Source organism: Rhinolophus sinicus, linkage group LG07 (genome assembly GCF_036562045.2).
Source record: "Rhinolophus sinicus isolate RSC01 linkage group LG07, ASM3656204v1, whole genome shotgun sequence".
Taxonomy (NCBI): domain Eukaryota; kingdom Metazoa; phylum Chordata; class Mammalia; order Chiroptera; family Rhinolophidae; genus Rhinolophus; species Rhinolophus sinicus.
This window is the reverse complement of record NC_133757.1, coordinates 19,579,386-19,591,312: the sequence shown is the minus strand read 5'-3', so window position 1 is coordinate 19,591,312 and position 11,927 is coordinate 19,579,386. Positions and strand designations below refer to the sequence as shown.

The 11,927-nt window shown below is 37.7% G+C and overlaps 1 pseudogene; it reads right to left on the bottom strand.

Annotated features, from left to right (window-relative positions):
* Nucleotides 1-271: 271 nt before the first annotated feature.
* On the bottom strand, nucleotides 272-650 carry LOC109444057 (peptidyl-prolyl cis-trans isomerase A; annotated as a pseudogene).
* Nucleotides 651-11,927: the final 11,277 nt, after the last annotated feature.

The window sequence follows — 11,927 nt, the reverse complement described above, 5'->3', positions numbered from 1 at the left end:
ATTTCTTCAGTTCCAAGAGAGCAGGGCACCCTAAAAATGCAGAAATGTGATACACCCAGGGCAACGTTATTGTAGTTGGCAGACAAATCCCCAGCTTCCATAAGACAACTGGGTAGAGCATTTGTTGTTTGTTTGTTCAGCTTTTATTTCATAATCATAAACTTAACTCTGCAACCCAGCTAGACTTGGAATGGGGCAAGGAAAATATGGAGGCCAACGAATTGCAGTGAGAGCACAAAGATTATTGGATGTTCCGAGCAGATGGGCCAGGGGTGCTCTCCCGACAACAGAGGGAATGGACTGGCTAAGATAAAAGCAGTCAAAGTCATCACAGTTGTCTACAGTCAGCAATAGTGATCCTGTTGCCATTCCTGGACCCACAGCACTCCATGGCTTCCACAATATTCATGCCATCTTTCACCTGCTGAAGTCCACATGCTTGGCATCTAACCACTCGATCTTGGCAGTGCAGATGAAAAACTGGGAACCGTTTGTGTTGGGTCCAGCATTTACCACGGACAAGATGCCAGGATCCTAAGCCTCCAGGTGAAATTTTCATCAGCAAACTTCTCACCATAGATGGACTTGCCACCATAGATGGACTTGCCACCCGAGCCGTTATGGCATGTGAAGTCACCACCCTGGCACATAAATCCCAGAACCATTCTGTGAGAGCAGGAACTTTATAGCCAAACCCTTTCTCCCCAGTTCTCAGGGCATGAAAGTTTTCTGCTGTCTTTGGAACTTTGTCTGTGAACAGCTCGAAGGAGACGCGGCCCAAAGGCTTGCTGTCAATGCAGTGTCGAAGAACACGATGGGGTTGACCAGGGCTGGGCACTGGGCAGCTTGGGGCAGCGGCATCTGGAAGACCTAGAGCATTTTTTTTAAGACACCTGAAGGTTCCCAGGGGGGTGAGTCCCAATTCCCAAAGCATCACTCACTCATTAACACACATTCCCTGCCTCACTTTCTCCACTCCCTCACTATGCTTCCTGGGAGATAAACTGTATCCATGTCTTGGTGTCAGGGTCTGCTTTTTGTGGGAAGCCAAGAAAAACAAAACGTCCACTTCCAATTTTCTGTCATGATGAACTCATTATGTTTAGTTTGCTAACCACATTCCACAATTACACATAGAGAATAAGCCTCTGTTCAAAACCACTAAGTGATATATTGTGGACCTCCATCTAGGACTTCCCTAGAACGTGAAAAGAAAATTTGCTCCCTGTTTCTGAAGGTTTCTCAAGAACTATAGGTGATTTGAATTTTGCTGATCATCAAGCATGATTTTTTAGCAAGAATCCAAAATTTGAGTTATTATATTGTTTTTAGAAAGTGACTTGATCATATATTTAAGAGGCAGTAACAATAGTCATAGCCTTTGACCCATTAACTCTACTTTGGGGGATTTACTTAAGGAAATTCATATCACAAAAGGCATATATTCTATCAACATAAAAATATGCATTTCTGGATTGCTTAAAACAGCAGTTGAAAAAAGCTTGAAAATAATGTATAATGTCCAACAATGAGGAATGACCAATTTGATTATAATGCGTTAACTAGTTGTAAAATTATGCAGCCATAGAGATGTCACCAATGATCATGGTTTTGATGTGATAGTAAATGAAAAGAAGCTACGGAAAATATACATTTGCATTACAATTGCCTTGTAAATATAATGTTTGCATGGGGACAAGAGATGGACTTACCGGTACTGGGTAAAGTAACCTACAATCTATTAAAACAGCTATTTTCTCTTCATCTACCACCAACACCAGATATGAGAAGCAAAGAAGGTTGTCAGGACTATACAGTTTGTTTGTTTTTTTTAAATGCCTGTAGACTTGCCCATATATCTGCCCCTAGTATTAAGTATAGCTTAAAAACAAATGCTGAGTGTCTCACCAGACTTTCTTCTCAGGCAATGAATGGGATACTCACCTCTTTTTAGTATGTTGTTTTTGGACAAGAACTCTTGGTAAAGATGGTGTCAAATAATTACAAACATTGTTAGACATTTACCTTTATCCTCCCACCCTTTAGAACAAAAGTAATAGGTAAAAGTCTGAGAACTACACCCATCAACTTATAAATCCTAAATTAAGAATGTTAGATAAAAAGGCACACAGAAAGGAGAACCGATCCCCCAAAATGAAGTAATTTGCTAAAGTTAATTAGTGGTGGGGTCCAAATCAGCTCAGGTCCTCTGAGTAGGGCTCTGTCAATATTCTTATCTGTAAATGCAGCAATAGCTCCTGCCGTACTGCATGGAGGTCTTTGGCTCTTACAGGAATTAAATGAAAGGAAATTCATGAAGGGGCACTTGCATTGCAAACCCAGCCCAAAACGAAGCAATGTAGAGTTTAAAAGAAAAGTTAAGTGATAATGGTGGTTGCCTGATTTATAATATGTTGAGGTCCAAGGAGTAAATTCTTGGAGAGAGGCTCATTATCCCATATGCAAGTTGCAGTATATTGGCTGTTCCCATGGTGGGCACTGAAGGATGGGTGCCTTAGCCAGAGGTGTGGTAGATCAGCTAGAAGCTACTGATGCATGATTCCCTTGCTTCAGGCATGACAGTGCCCATTCTTTGAACCTGCACCACCTGGGGGTGATTCAGACAGAGAAGATCTAGAGTTGTCAGCTTTAGCTCTATTTCCTCTCATCCTCCTTTTTCAGCCACACTGCACACACTATCTTCCATGATACTTAACTCTGTTCTCTCCCACTAGGTCCCTTTTCCCGGCCCCAGCTAAGCGCAGTTCAGCCCAGGGTTTTAGAAAAATCCATGCCGAACTCCCCCGATTGTCTAAAGGCTCTTCACAAATGAGAGGCCTACTGAGAGATGTAGGGGCTATGAAAAAAAGAAGTGTTTCCACGTGGGAGATACCAAACACGTGCTAAGAAAGGATAAAACTGTGCAAAGTGACAAAGGGTTCAAACTGTGAATTAGTACTTTAAACACTAAAAACTGTTATTAAAAACATAGATGATATAGTAAACAAGGGATTGGAAAGTTTAAGATCTGGGGTCTTTTCTTAGTTCGGCCACAAACTTGGTTTATGACAGTAGACAGTTATTTGAATGCTCTAAGCCTCTTTAAAAAGTAAACAGAATTTTCTAGATAATTCCTAAGATTTCTTTAACGCTGAAGTTCTATCACTATATATGAACAGCATCAAAGATAATGAGGGATTGTATACGTATATATGTGTGTATGTATATAGGAAGGCCTTGATAGGGAGGCCAATTTGGGGTGTGTGTGTGAATATCCCCCCCTCTCCCCGCAACTGGCCTCCCTATCAAGGCAATGGTATAACAGTAAAATAAAAAAAGTTTGTACGACATATTGCTCAATACTAAATCATGCATAGTGTGTATATCGATGCAGGTTTCAATAAATAACATTTCAATTTGGCTGTATAAAAGGAGAGTGCAATAAATAGTATATTTCTGTCAACTTTTTGCTTAAGGAGGGCTCTTTCTTTCTCCATCTTTCTGCCTTCCCCACCATTCTACCGGATAGCATAGATTTTAAGAACACACATTTAGCCAGATTGAGTTCAAAGTCAAGGTCTCCTAATATCAAGCCGGGTGACCTTAGAAAATTAAACTTTTCTATATCTCATTAAAAATAATTATAATAATAGGCCTATTGTACTAACCTTGAAGTGTAGCAGCAAATATTAAATGGCATTATGTATAAAGCTCTCAGGACACTGGAGTAACTTAGTATGTGCTAACTCTTAAGAGTACAATTAAACTATATAAATATACTTGTATATTTAGTCTTTACAGATGGAACATTATATATGGAGAAAAAAAGGTAAAGAATTTGATGTGGGAGAATGTTGAGTGTCCATAGACTATCCAGGTAGGGATACCTAGTTCAGGAAGAGATCCAGGCTGGAGGTTTACATCTGTCAGGATACCTGCACAGGTAGAGATTTCACATCTAGAAATGGCTGGCATTAGCCATGAACAAAAACTGTGTTGTGTGGAAAGACAGGAGGGTAAAAGAACACAATTTTCTTTTGCCATCTACACTTAAGGAACAGGTTAGTGCAAAAGAACCAGTGGAAGATACTGAGAAAGATTGGTCAAGGAACTAGAAGAGAGTGACTCCATAAAAGCCAAAATATGAAGTTTCAAACAGGAGGCTCTCAAGACAGTCAATCATGTAGACTTGAAACCAGATAGAGGCTGAGAAAAAGTCATTGCACCTGACAATTCCTAGACTGTTGCAGACCTTTGAAAGAGCAGTCTTGGAGGGATGAGGGAGGTAGAAACTAGACTTCTGTTGGTTAAGGAATAAATGGAAAGTGAAAAATATCAGGTAGGAAATGTACATTGCTCTTTGAATATATTGTCAGGTAAATGGAGCTCATAGCCTGATAGAGCGAAGGAACATGATAAACCTACCAAGAGATTCATGTATTTTTTAAGACATAACTTCGTATGTTGCGCATTTCTTCTTGGGGAAGTCTTTAAAGCAATGATAGGCAACAAAGTTTTAACTGGAAAATAACTTTAAACTATTGTAACAATATACAGAATTTCAGGGGATTAACACTAAAACAGCTACTTAATAAATATCAAAAAGGTTGTATTCTTAGCTAATTATTATGGGATCTAGTCTATATGATACCCAAGCAACCACAAGTTAAGTGGGAAAACTTAATCAGCCCATGTTTTGTCTGCATAGTGCCAAAAAACTCCTTTGACTGATATTCTCACTAAATTGACTAAATGAAACATTTGCGGTCTTATCATTTAGAGAAAACCAAGGTGTTTAGAGGGGCTGTTCCTTATTTGAATTGTACTACCTGACTACACTTTACTCATCCATAAAGGTGAGGCAAGATTAAATAAATATATAAAATATACACATGCACACATATGCATCTATATATACACATACAGTGTACATATATGCATATATTCACATATGTGTATATGCATATATATATATATATACATATATATGCATATATATAAAATAAACACTATTTAACATTTAGCTGTCTGGCTGATTTTTTTAAAGCTAAAAAAAGTATTTTTTCTGATATTTAGCATTCTTAGGGTGATGATTTTGTGTATTCTATATTATTTCCTGGCTTCATTTACATCAGAGGAAACTGAGTCAAGTTACTGTTTATAAAGTTCATTTTATTTGAGATGGTAGAAAGTGAAAAGACAGAAGAAAGGTGGAAAAGTTCAAAGAACTGGGATTTTGAATAGGGTAAGAAAAATAAAGAGACGAGAAAGCTGAATGAAAACTAAATAAGTAAGTAAGTAAATAAATAAATAAATAAATAAAACAAAACAAACAAAAAAGCATTGCTTCTGGAAATCAGAAGGAAGCTAAGGGTATCTGGGGATGTGCTTGCTGATGAATTCCATTCTTATCCTGGATATTTTTTCCAATTATCAAGTTGAGACATTTTGAGGAATATATCTGGGGTCATAGCTGAAATTTTCAAATCGGGATTAGTTTAGATCTCCAGATCTCTGACTCATGACCTCTTAAACAGAATATAAATTTGCTCTCAGAAGAAGGAAGGCAATTTAATCTAGTGGAATGCTTTAAGTAGCTTCCCCCAAAGAAACATTTTTATATGTTCTGCTTAAATGGGAGAAAAGGCTAAATTTAGCTGTAACAGACCTCAGAGTCATCCAATAAATACCATCATGACTGCTTTCAATAAAATAACCTTATGCCAAAAAGGAAAGGCCAAAGAACCCAATATGAATACCATTATTATAAATAACTAATTCAATATATGTCACTATTTTAGATTAGTTCAGCAAGGAAGAACCGTAATGATTATTAAGCATTTGTTATTGCAAACATTTTCTATGAAATAAAATCACTCTCAAAATAGATTTTGAAAAATATATATGTTAATATCTGATGTGGTGTTGTCACAGGAACATGCAGCTAGTGAAGAAAATCCAGGAATAGAGGCAGACTCCAGGGTCACAGAAGTGTGAAAAGGCATAATGAACAAATGTGAACTGGCCATATGTTTTCTACCATTCCATAAACTCTACATCTATATATACATTGTACTTGTCTTCAAAGAAAGATGCCTTAATTGTGTTTACTCAAAGGAGCAAAAACAAAACAAAACAAAACAAAAACAGAGACAGAAACACCAAAAGCAAAATTACAAAGGAGACCAAGTTTGGCATAGGTACTCTCTGTTCCCTTTTATATACTCCTTCTTATCCACATACTTCTTATTCGGGGTTTTGATTTTCAAAGATTCTACTCCAACAGGAATCAATAAAGATGTAGGCTAACTAAGTGGCTGTTAAGAGTTACTCCCTCCAAAGTATCTGAATTTTAAACAATCGATCAACAAATACCCTCTGTGTCTATCTCATGTGTGCAGGCCTTTGGAGTTATAGAAGAGCTAGACAGTTCTCCAAGCATATTATCTTAGTTGGGTTGATAAAATATGGTACATGAGAGACGTGATAGAATCATGTCTTATGTCATTATCCATTCCCAACAATTTAGTAATAAGACAGAGTATAGCTTTTCACATAGTTAGAATTATAGAATCTGGGCCAACCTATTTAGGGTTCACATCTTGTTTCTGCTATTTACTAGCATCATGACTGCAGGCAACTTCCTTAAACTACATGTGCTTCAGTTTTCATATATTTAACATGGGACAAATATAATACCTTCATCACAGAATTGTATTAAATTAGGGTTATATATTAAATTATTATGTATTTATAAATATACTTATATAGTGCTTGCTATGCTCCAAGTATTCTAAGCATTAGAGTTGTTTCTGTATATAGATGGTCTCATAATCAGGTACCATTGTTTAATCAGGAACACATAACAATTGGCCATTATATACTAGATACATTATTGGTTTTCAAATAAGTTATGCAGTGCGCTCTTCAGTTGGTTCAACAGTAAGTATTGAGGTATTACTTTGTTCAACTACTTTTGAAGGTGCTTTTATATGGTAGTAATCATTACAAAGTCCTTGCCCTCATGGAGCTTACATTCTAGTGGGGGAGATAGATAAACAGATATACAGCCTGATAATATCAAGTAATACTGACTGCTGTGATGGCATAATGAGTGGTGAACATGCCAGTTTTAAATAGCATTGTCAGAAAAGGACTCTCTGAGGACTTTCTCTATGAGCAGAGAAATGGGTTGAGTGAGGGAGAAAGCTGTGTGAATAGCTGGGGGGTGAATATTTATGACAGGATTGGTGAGTGCAAAGACCCCTAGATGGGAAGGTACTTGCTGTGTTCAAGGAATAATGGAGGAGGTCAGTTTGTTTACTGTGGAATGAGCAATGGACAGAGCGGTGAAAAATAAGTATAAATGAGAAACCAAGGTCAGGATCATATAGAAGCTGGTGGATGAGGGTCTTATTCTCAATATATGGGCAAATGATTGAAGGGTTATAAACCTTGGTAAAATGATCTCATTTACATTTTAGAAGTATTGATGAGGTTAATGGTGGGACATGGTCCACAGTGACTTTCAGACACTAGTAGAAGAAAAATGAGTTAGTAATTCAAGTGAAAGCTGGGACTTGGGTGTAGTAATGGTGGAGGTGACACATGATCCACCTCCCCCTACCTGTAGGGGCTGGAGTGTTCTGGGAAGCCTATCTAGGAGAAGTGAAATCTGAACTGGGTCTTTAATGAGCAGTGTAGGTTTTGACTCAGAAAAGGGAGGATGAAGGCATTCTATGAATGACCGAATATTGAACATAGCAAACTCTCCAGACCCTAAGATTGATGCTATGGAATGGAATGAAAGGCAGTGAGCTGACACTTGGGGGAAGGAAGTCGGGGTTACTTCTCTCCCTAAATAAATGCTGTATACATTGCTTTACCTATTCACTAAGCTCTCAAGAACAAGTACACAGGAGAAAGTATCTTGATTAGAAATGAGAATTCTAGTGCATTTTCCAGCAGTATTTGTCATTCCTTCCTTCTCCATCCGTGAATGTTGGTGCGGGATGAAGCCTGCCAAGCAAGTCCCTCTAGCATTCTTTCCAGGTATAGCAGGTAGACATGAATACAAATGAGTCATCGTCTCTAACTAGCATAACGTGGTCATCTGATAGGACTACAGCTGCCTCTTTATGTAGCAACATTAAATTTATTTTCTTCTTCATTGGAGTCCAGATGGCTACAGAAGAAAGGCCAGAAACCACATGAAAAGCTGGTGCCAGAGCTCCGGTGGTACAGGGGTACCTCATCGTGTTGTGCTTTGCTTTGTTGCATTTCATAGATATTGTGTATTTTAGAAACTGAAGGCAAAACTCCACACCAGCACAAGGATGACTCACTGTTGTAACACTCACATTATTGTGGTCTGGAACCCAACTCCCAATGTCTCCGAGGTGTGCCTGAAGTAGGAAAAGTCCCTGCCACTAAACCACAAGGCAATGGAAGTCATTTAGCTCAGGGACACCAGTGAACGCATCCTTCCTCACCAGTGGAAGGGGGCATGGCTCAGTGGTATGAGATGCTCAGGCAGCAGTTGTCAGGGGGTGAGGAAGTCCATGCAAAGCTTTCGTTCTAAGGGAAGTAAATGTTTCAGCTGCTAAATAGGAGGGCAGCTGGGTGTTGACCTGACATTTGGCTTGCTACTCCTGGAACACTTTCCCCAGCACATGTCCTTGCCTACTGTTTTCCTGCTATTGGTATGTCTCTCTCCATTCTCTCCATGTGCAGATATTTTACTTGTTCTTCAAAGCTGTACTGATTATGAATAATAAACTGGGTTCTCCACCACTTCCCACAAAATATAAAACAAAGATAATAAAAACGGGTAGAGAAAAAATACATATAGATTTATACAACTGAAATACACAGGTAAGTCCGGGGGTGGGGGCTTAGCTCCAGGCATGGCTGGACTCGGTGTTTAAGTGATGTCATCAACAATAGTGATACAAGAATAGAACCAAGATATAGAAACACAGCCAAACAATAAAAGGATACCAGTCTTACAGAAGAGGAAGGCGGCTTTGCCATTGGGCCAAAGGCAGCCTGGCATCATTGGCCCAATTGGTTTGCCATGGGTTATGTGTCTACCCCTGAACTAACACTGCAGCTAGGAGCACGGACTCTGTGGACTGGCCCAGATCCATTTTTTTTTTTTAAATTAAAGTTTATTGGGGTTACAATTGTTAGTACAGTTACATAGGTTTCGGGTGTAGAATTCTGGAATACATCATCTATATATCACATTGTGTGTTTACCACCCAGAGTCAGTTCTCCTTCCATCACCATATATTGGATCCCCTTTACCCTCATCTACCACCTCCCTCTCCTCTTACCCTGTGGTAACCACTAAACTGTTGTCTGTGTTTATGACTAGCCCAGATCTTGTTAGGTACTCACACATTACCAGATAGCACCAGCAGACTAAAAGAGCTGAGACTGGGAGAGAGGGAAAATAAAATCATACCACCCTGTTACAAGAGGAAAAATAAGTGGTGGCTGTATGGCCAAAAAATTAAATTTAAATAAAAAAATCAACCACCACCACCACCAACAAAACTATACATACCTACTGGGAAGGCCTTGGTCGTGTTTTATTTCCTTTGGAACTTTTTTTATGATGTGAAACTTTCCTCTCCGAACTCTGTTAAGCAGTTCTGTTTGCCTTGTCATATTGACTTGTGATGTGCCTTCTCTCTCCTTTTGTAATCCTTGGGGAAAAAAAGGACTGTGTTTTATTTGCACCTGAATTGCACATAGAGTATAGCACAATGTGTTGTATACAAAATTGTGTCATTAAGTAGGGGTGATTGCTCAATTTATGTAGAGAATTTCTTTGTATTTGAAAAATAGGTTATACCATTTTTAGAAAAATAGAATAAGTGTAAATGATTAGGGAACCATGGAAATCAGTAATGAACAGTTCTGGGGGATTTGTCATACTATGAACAGAGATTATTTACTGTTTCTACTTAAGATTTTCCTAGATCCTTAATCATTCCCATTTGTTTCATTTCCTAAAAATAATATAACCAGTATGTTTTGAATGATTTTATGTATAGGGAATTAATAAGGCAATTTTACTTTTTAATATCAATTTCTTACATAACCAAGTATTACAATCTCCATTTTACAGATTGTGAAACTGAACTGAATAGAGGTTAAGATGTTTGGCCCAACAGTAGGGCCAGAGATAGATAGATACTGGATTTGAATTCAGGTCTGTCTGATTAATAAACATGAGTGTTTTCACCTTACCATGATATCTTATAACATTTATGTGTCCTGGATTCCATAGCTTGGACGTGAGCTGATGCTTTTTTTATGACATTTATTGGAAGATGAGGGCGTGTTTTTATGGTTTTCTTATTTTTCAAGACACTAATATCAGGTAATATATTTTCCTTCCTTTCTCTCTTCCTTCCTTCCTTCCTTCTTTTTTTGTTATCATCTTTGAAGAATGAGTTGTAAAACATTCAGCATAGAAAGATATAATAGCATTGAGGGTCCCTGCTTGGCTTCTTGGGGTGGGCAGATTGAAGCTCAATCATTGCTTCCACCACTGAAGATACTGTGATATTGAACAAGATAGTAAACCTTTGTTTTCTTTTTTCTTAAAGGGGCTAATAATAATAGTACTTACTTTATAGGGTTGTTATGAGAATTAAATGGAATACTTTGTGAATGCAATTAGCTTTGAGACTGGCACATAGTAAGCACACAAAATTTTTGCTCTCTTGGCTACTATTTATTTTATGAAGTAAATTTGATCCCTCAGATTTCAGAATCTGTGGATTGTTTTAAAAAGTTGAATATCTATTTCCAGGACTAGAAAGTAGAACTTTTTGACATAATCAAGAGATAGCAGTCAAACAAATGTGAGTGAGAATTATTTATGTATGTGTAGCAATGAATACATAAAATGATAATAACAGAATCCCATGGCTGTAAGGTAACAGAATATGATAGAAATGGCCCAAGGTTATTATCCCATGAACTCAAAAATTCATGGAATCAGTTTCTAATGAGGTCAACCACATCTCATGGGCAAAAATAGGTCCAAAATCTAAGCAAAGTGAAAATTAGCCAATGAAACTGTTGACAATACTTTGTTTTTCAGTTAGATCTTTCCTCACCTGAAAAATGTAAGAAAGATCAAAGGTATAACATCCAAACAGGACATTGTTATTTTGGACCATAGCACACCCTCAACTCTATGGAAGATCCCTTTTCTTTAGTTGGGACAGAGCATTGGCTTGAAGGGGTAAGGATGGAGTTCTGGGTCTGAAATGATCAATAGTAGCATGATAGAAAGGGAGATAAGAGGTAGATCATATTTAACATCTGCAGACTTAATGATAGTTTCCTCTTTCTGCAACCTGCTCTAACATCCTCCTCTCTCCAGTGTCCTATAGTTGCTAAGCAACCTCTCAGAAGTAGTGGAGTGAGCGAGATCTGTCAAATTCATTATTGTTGCCTTAGCAGTGGCTATGATGAAAGCAAAACCACTATTCTTTAACGCTGTTTATAGTTGTGTAGAATGGAAAAAGGGAATTATTTTCTTTCTCTCAACTCCACCCCTTTCCCACTTCCTGCTTTTAAATATGAAACTCATTGAGATCCAGAAGAATTGGAGGTAAACCTATGTTTAATACAGAAAAGGAAGCAAAGAAAGAAAAAGAAAAGATAAAGTTGAAAACTTAACGTTTTATTCTGTTTTTAATTTCCATATCCCAGTTATTCTGGAAGCAAATCTCACATAATCTTGGAATTCAGCAAAAGAAGAACAGGAGGGAAATTGATGGTAGCTCCGTCCAAAAACTCATATACTTTAAGGAGAGAAGAAATCATAGCTTCTGTGATCCATCCATTACATGTTTTTGAGAATATCTGATAATATTTGATATGTATGAACTATAAATCTA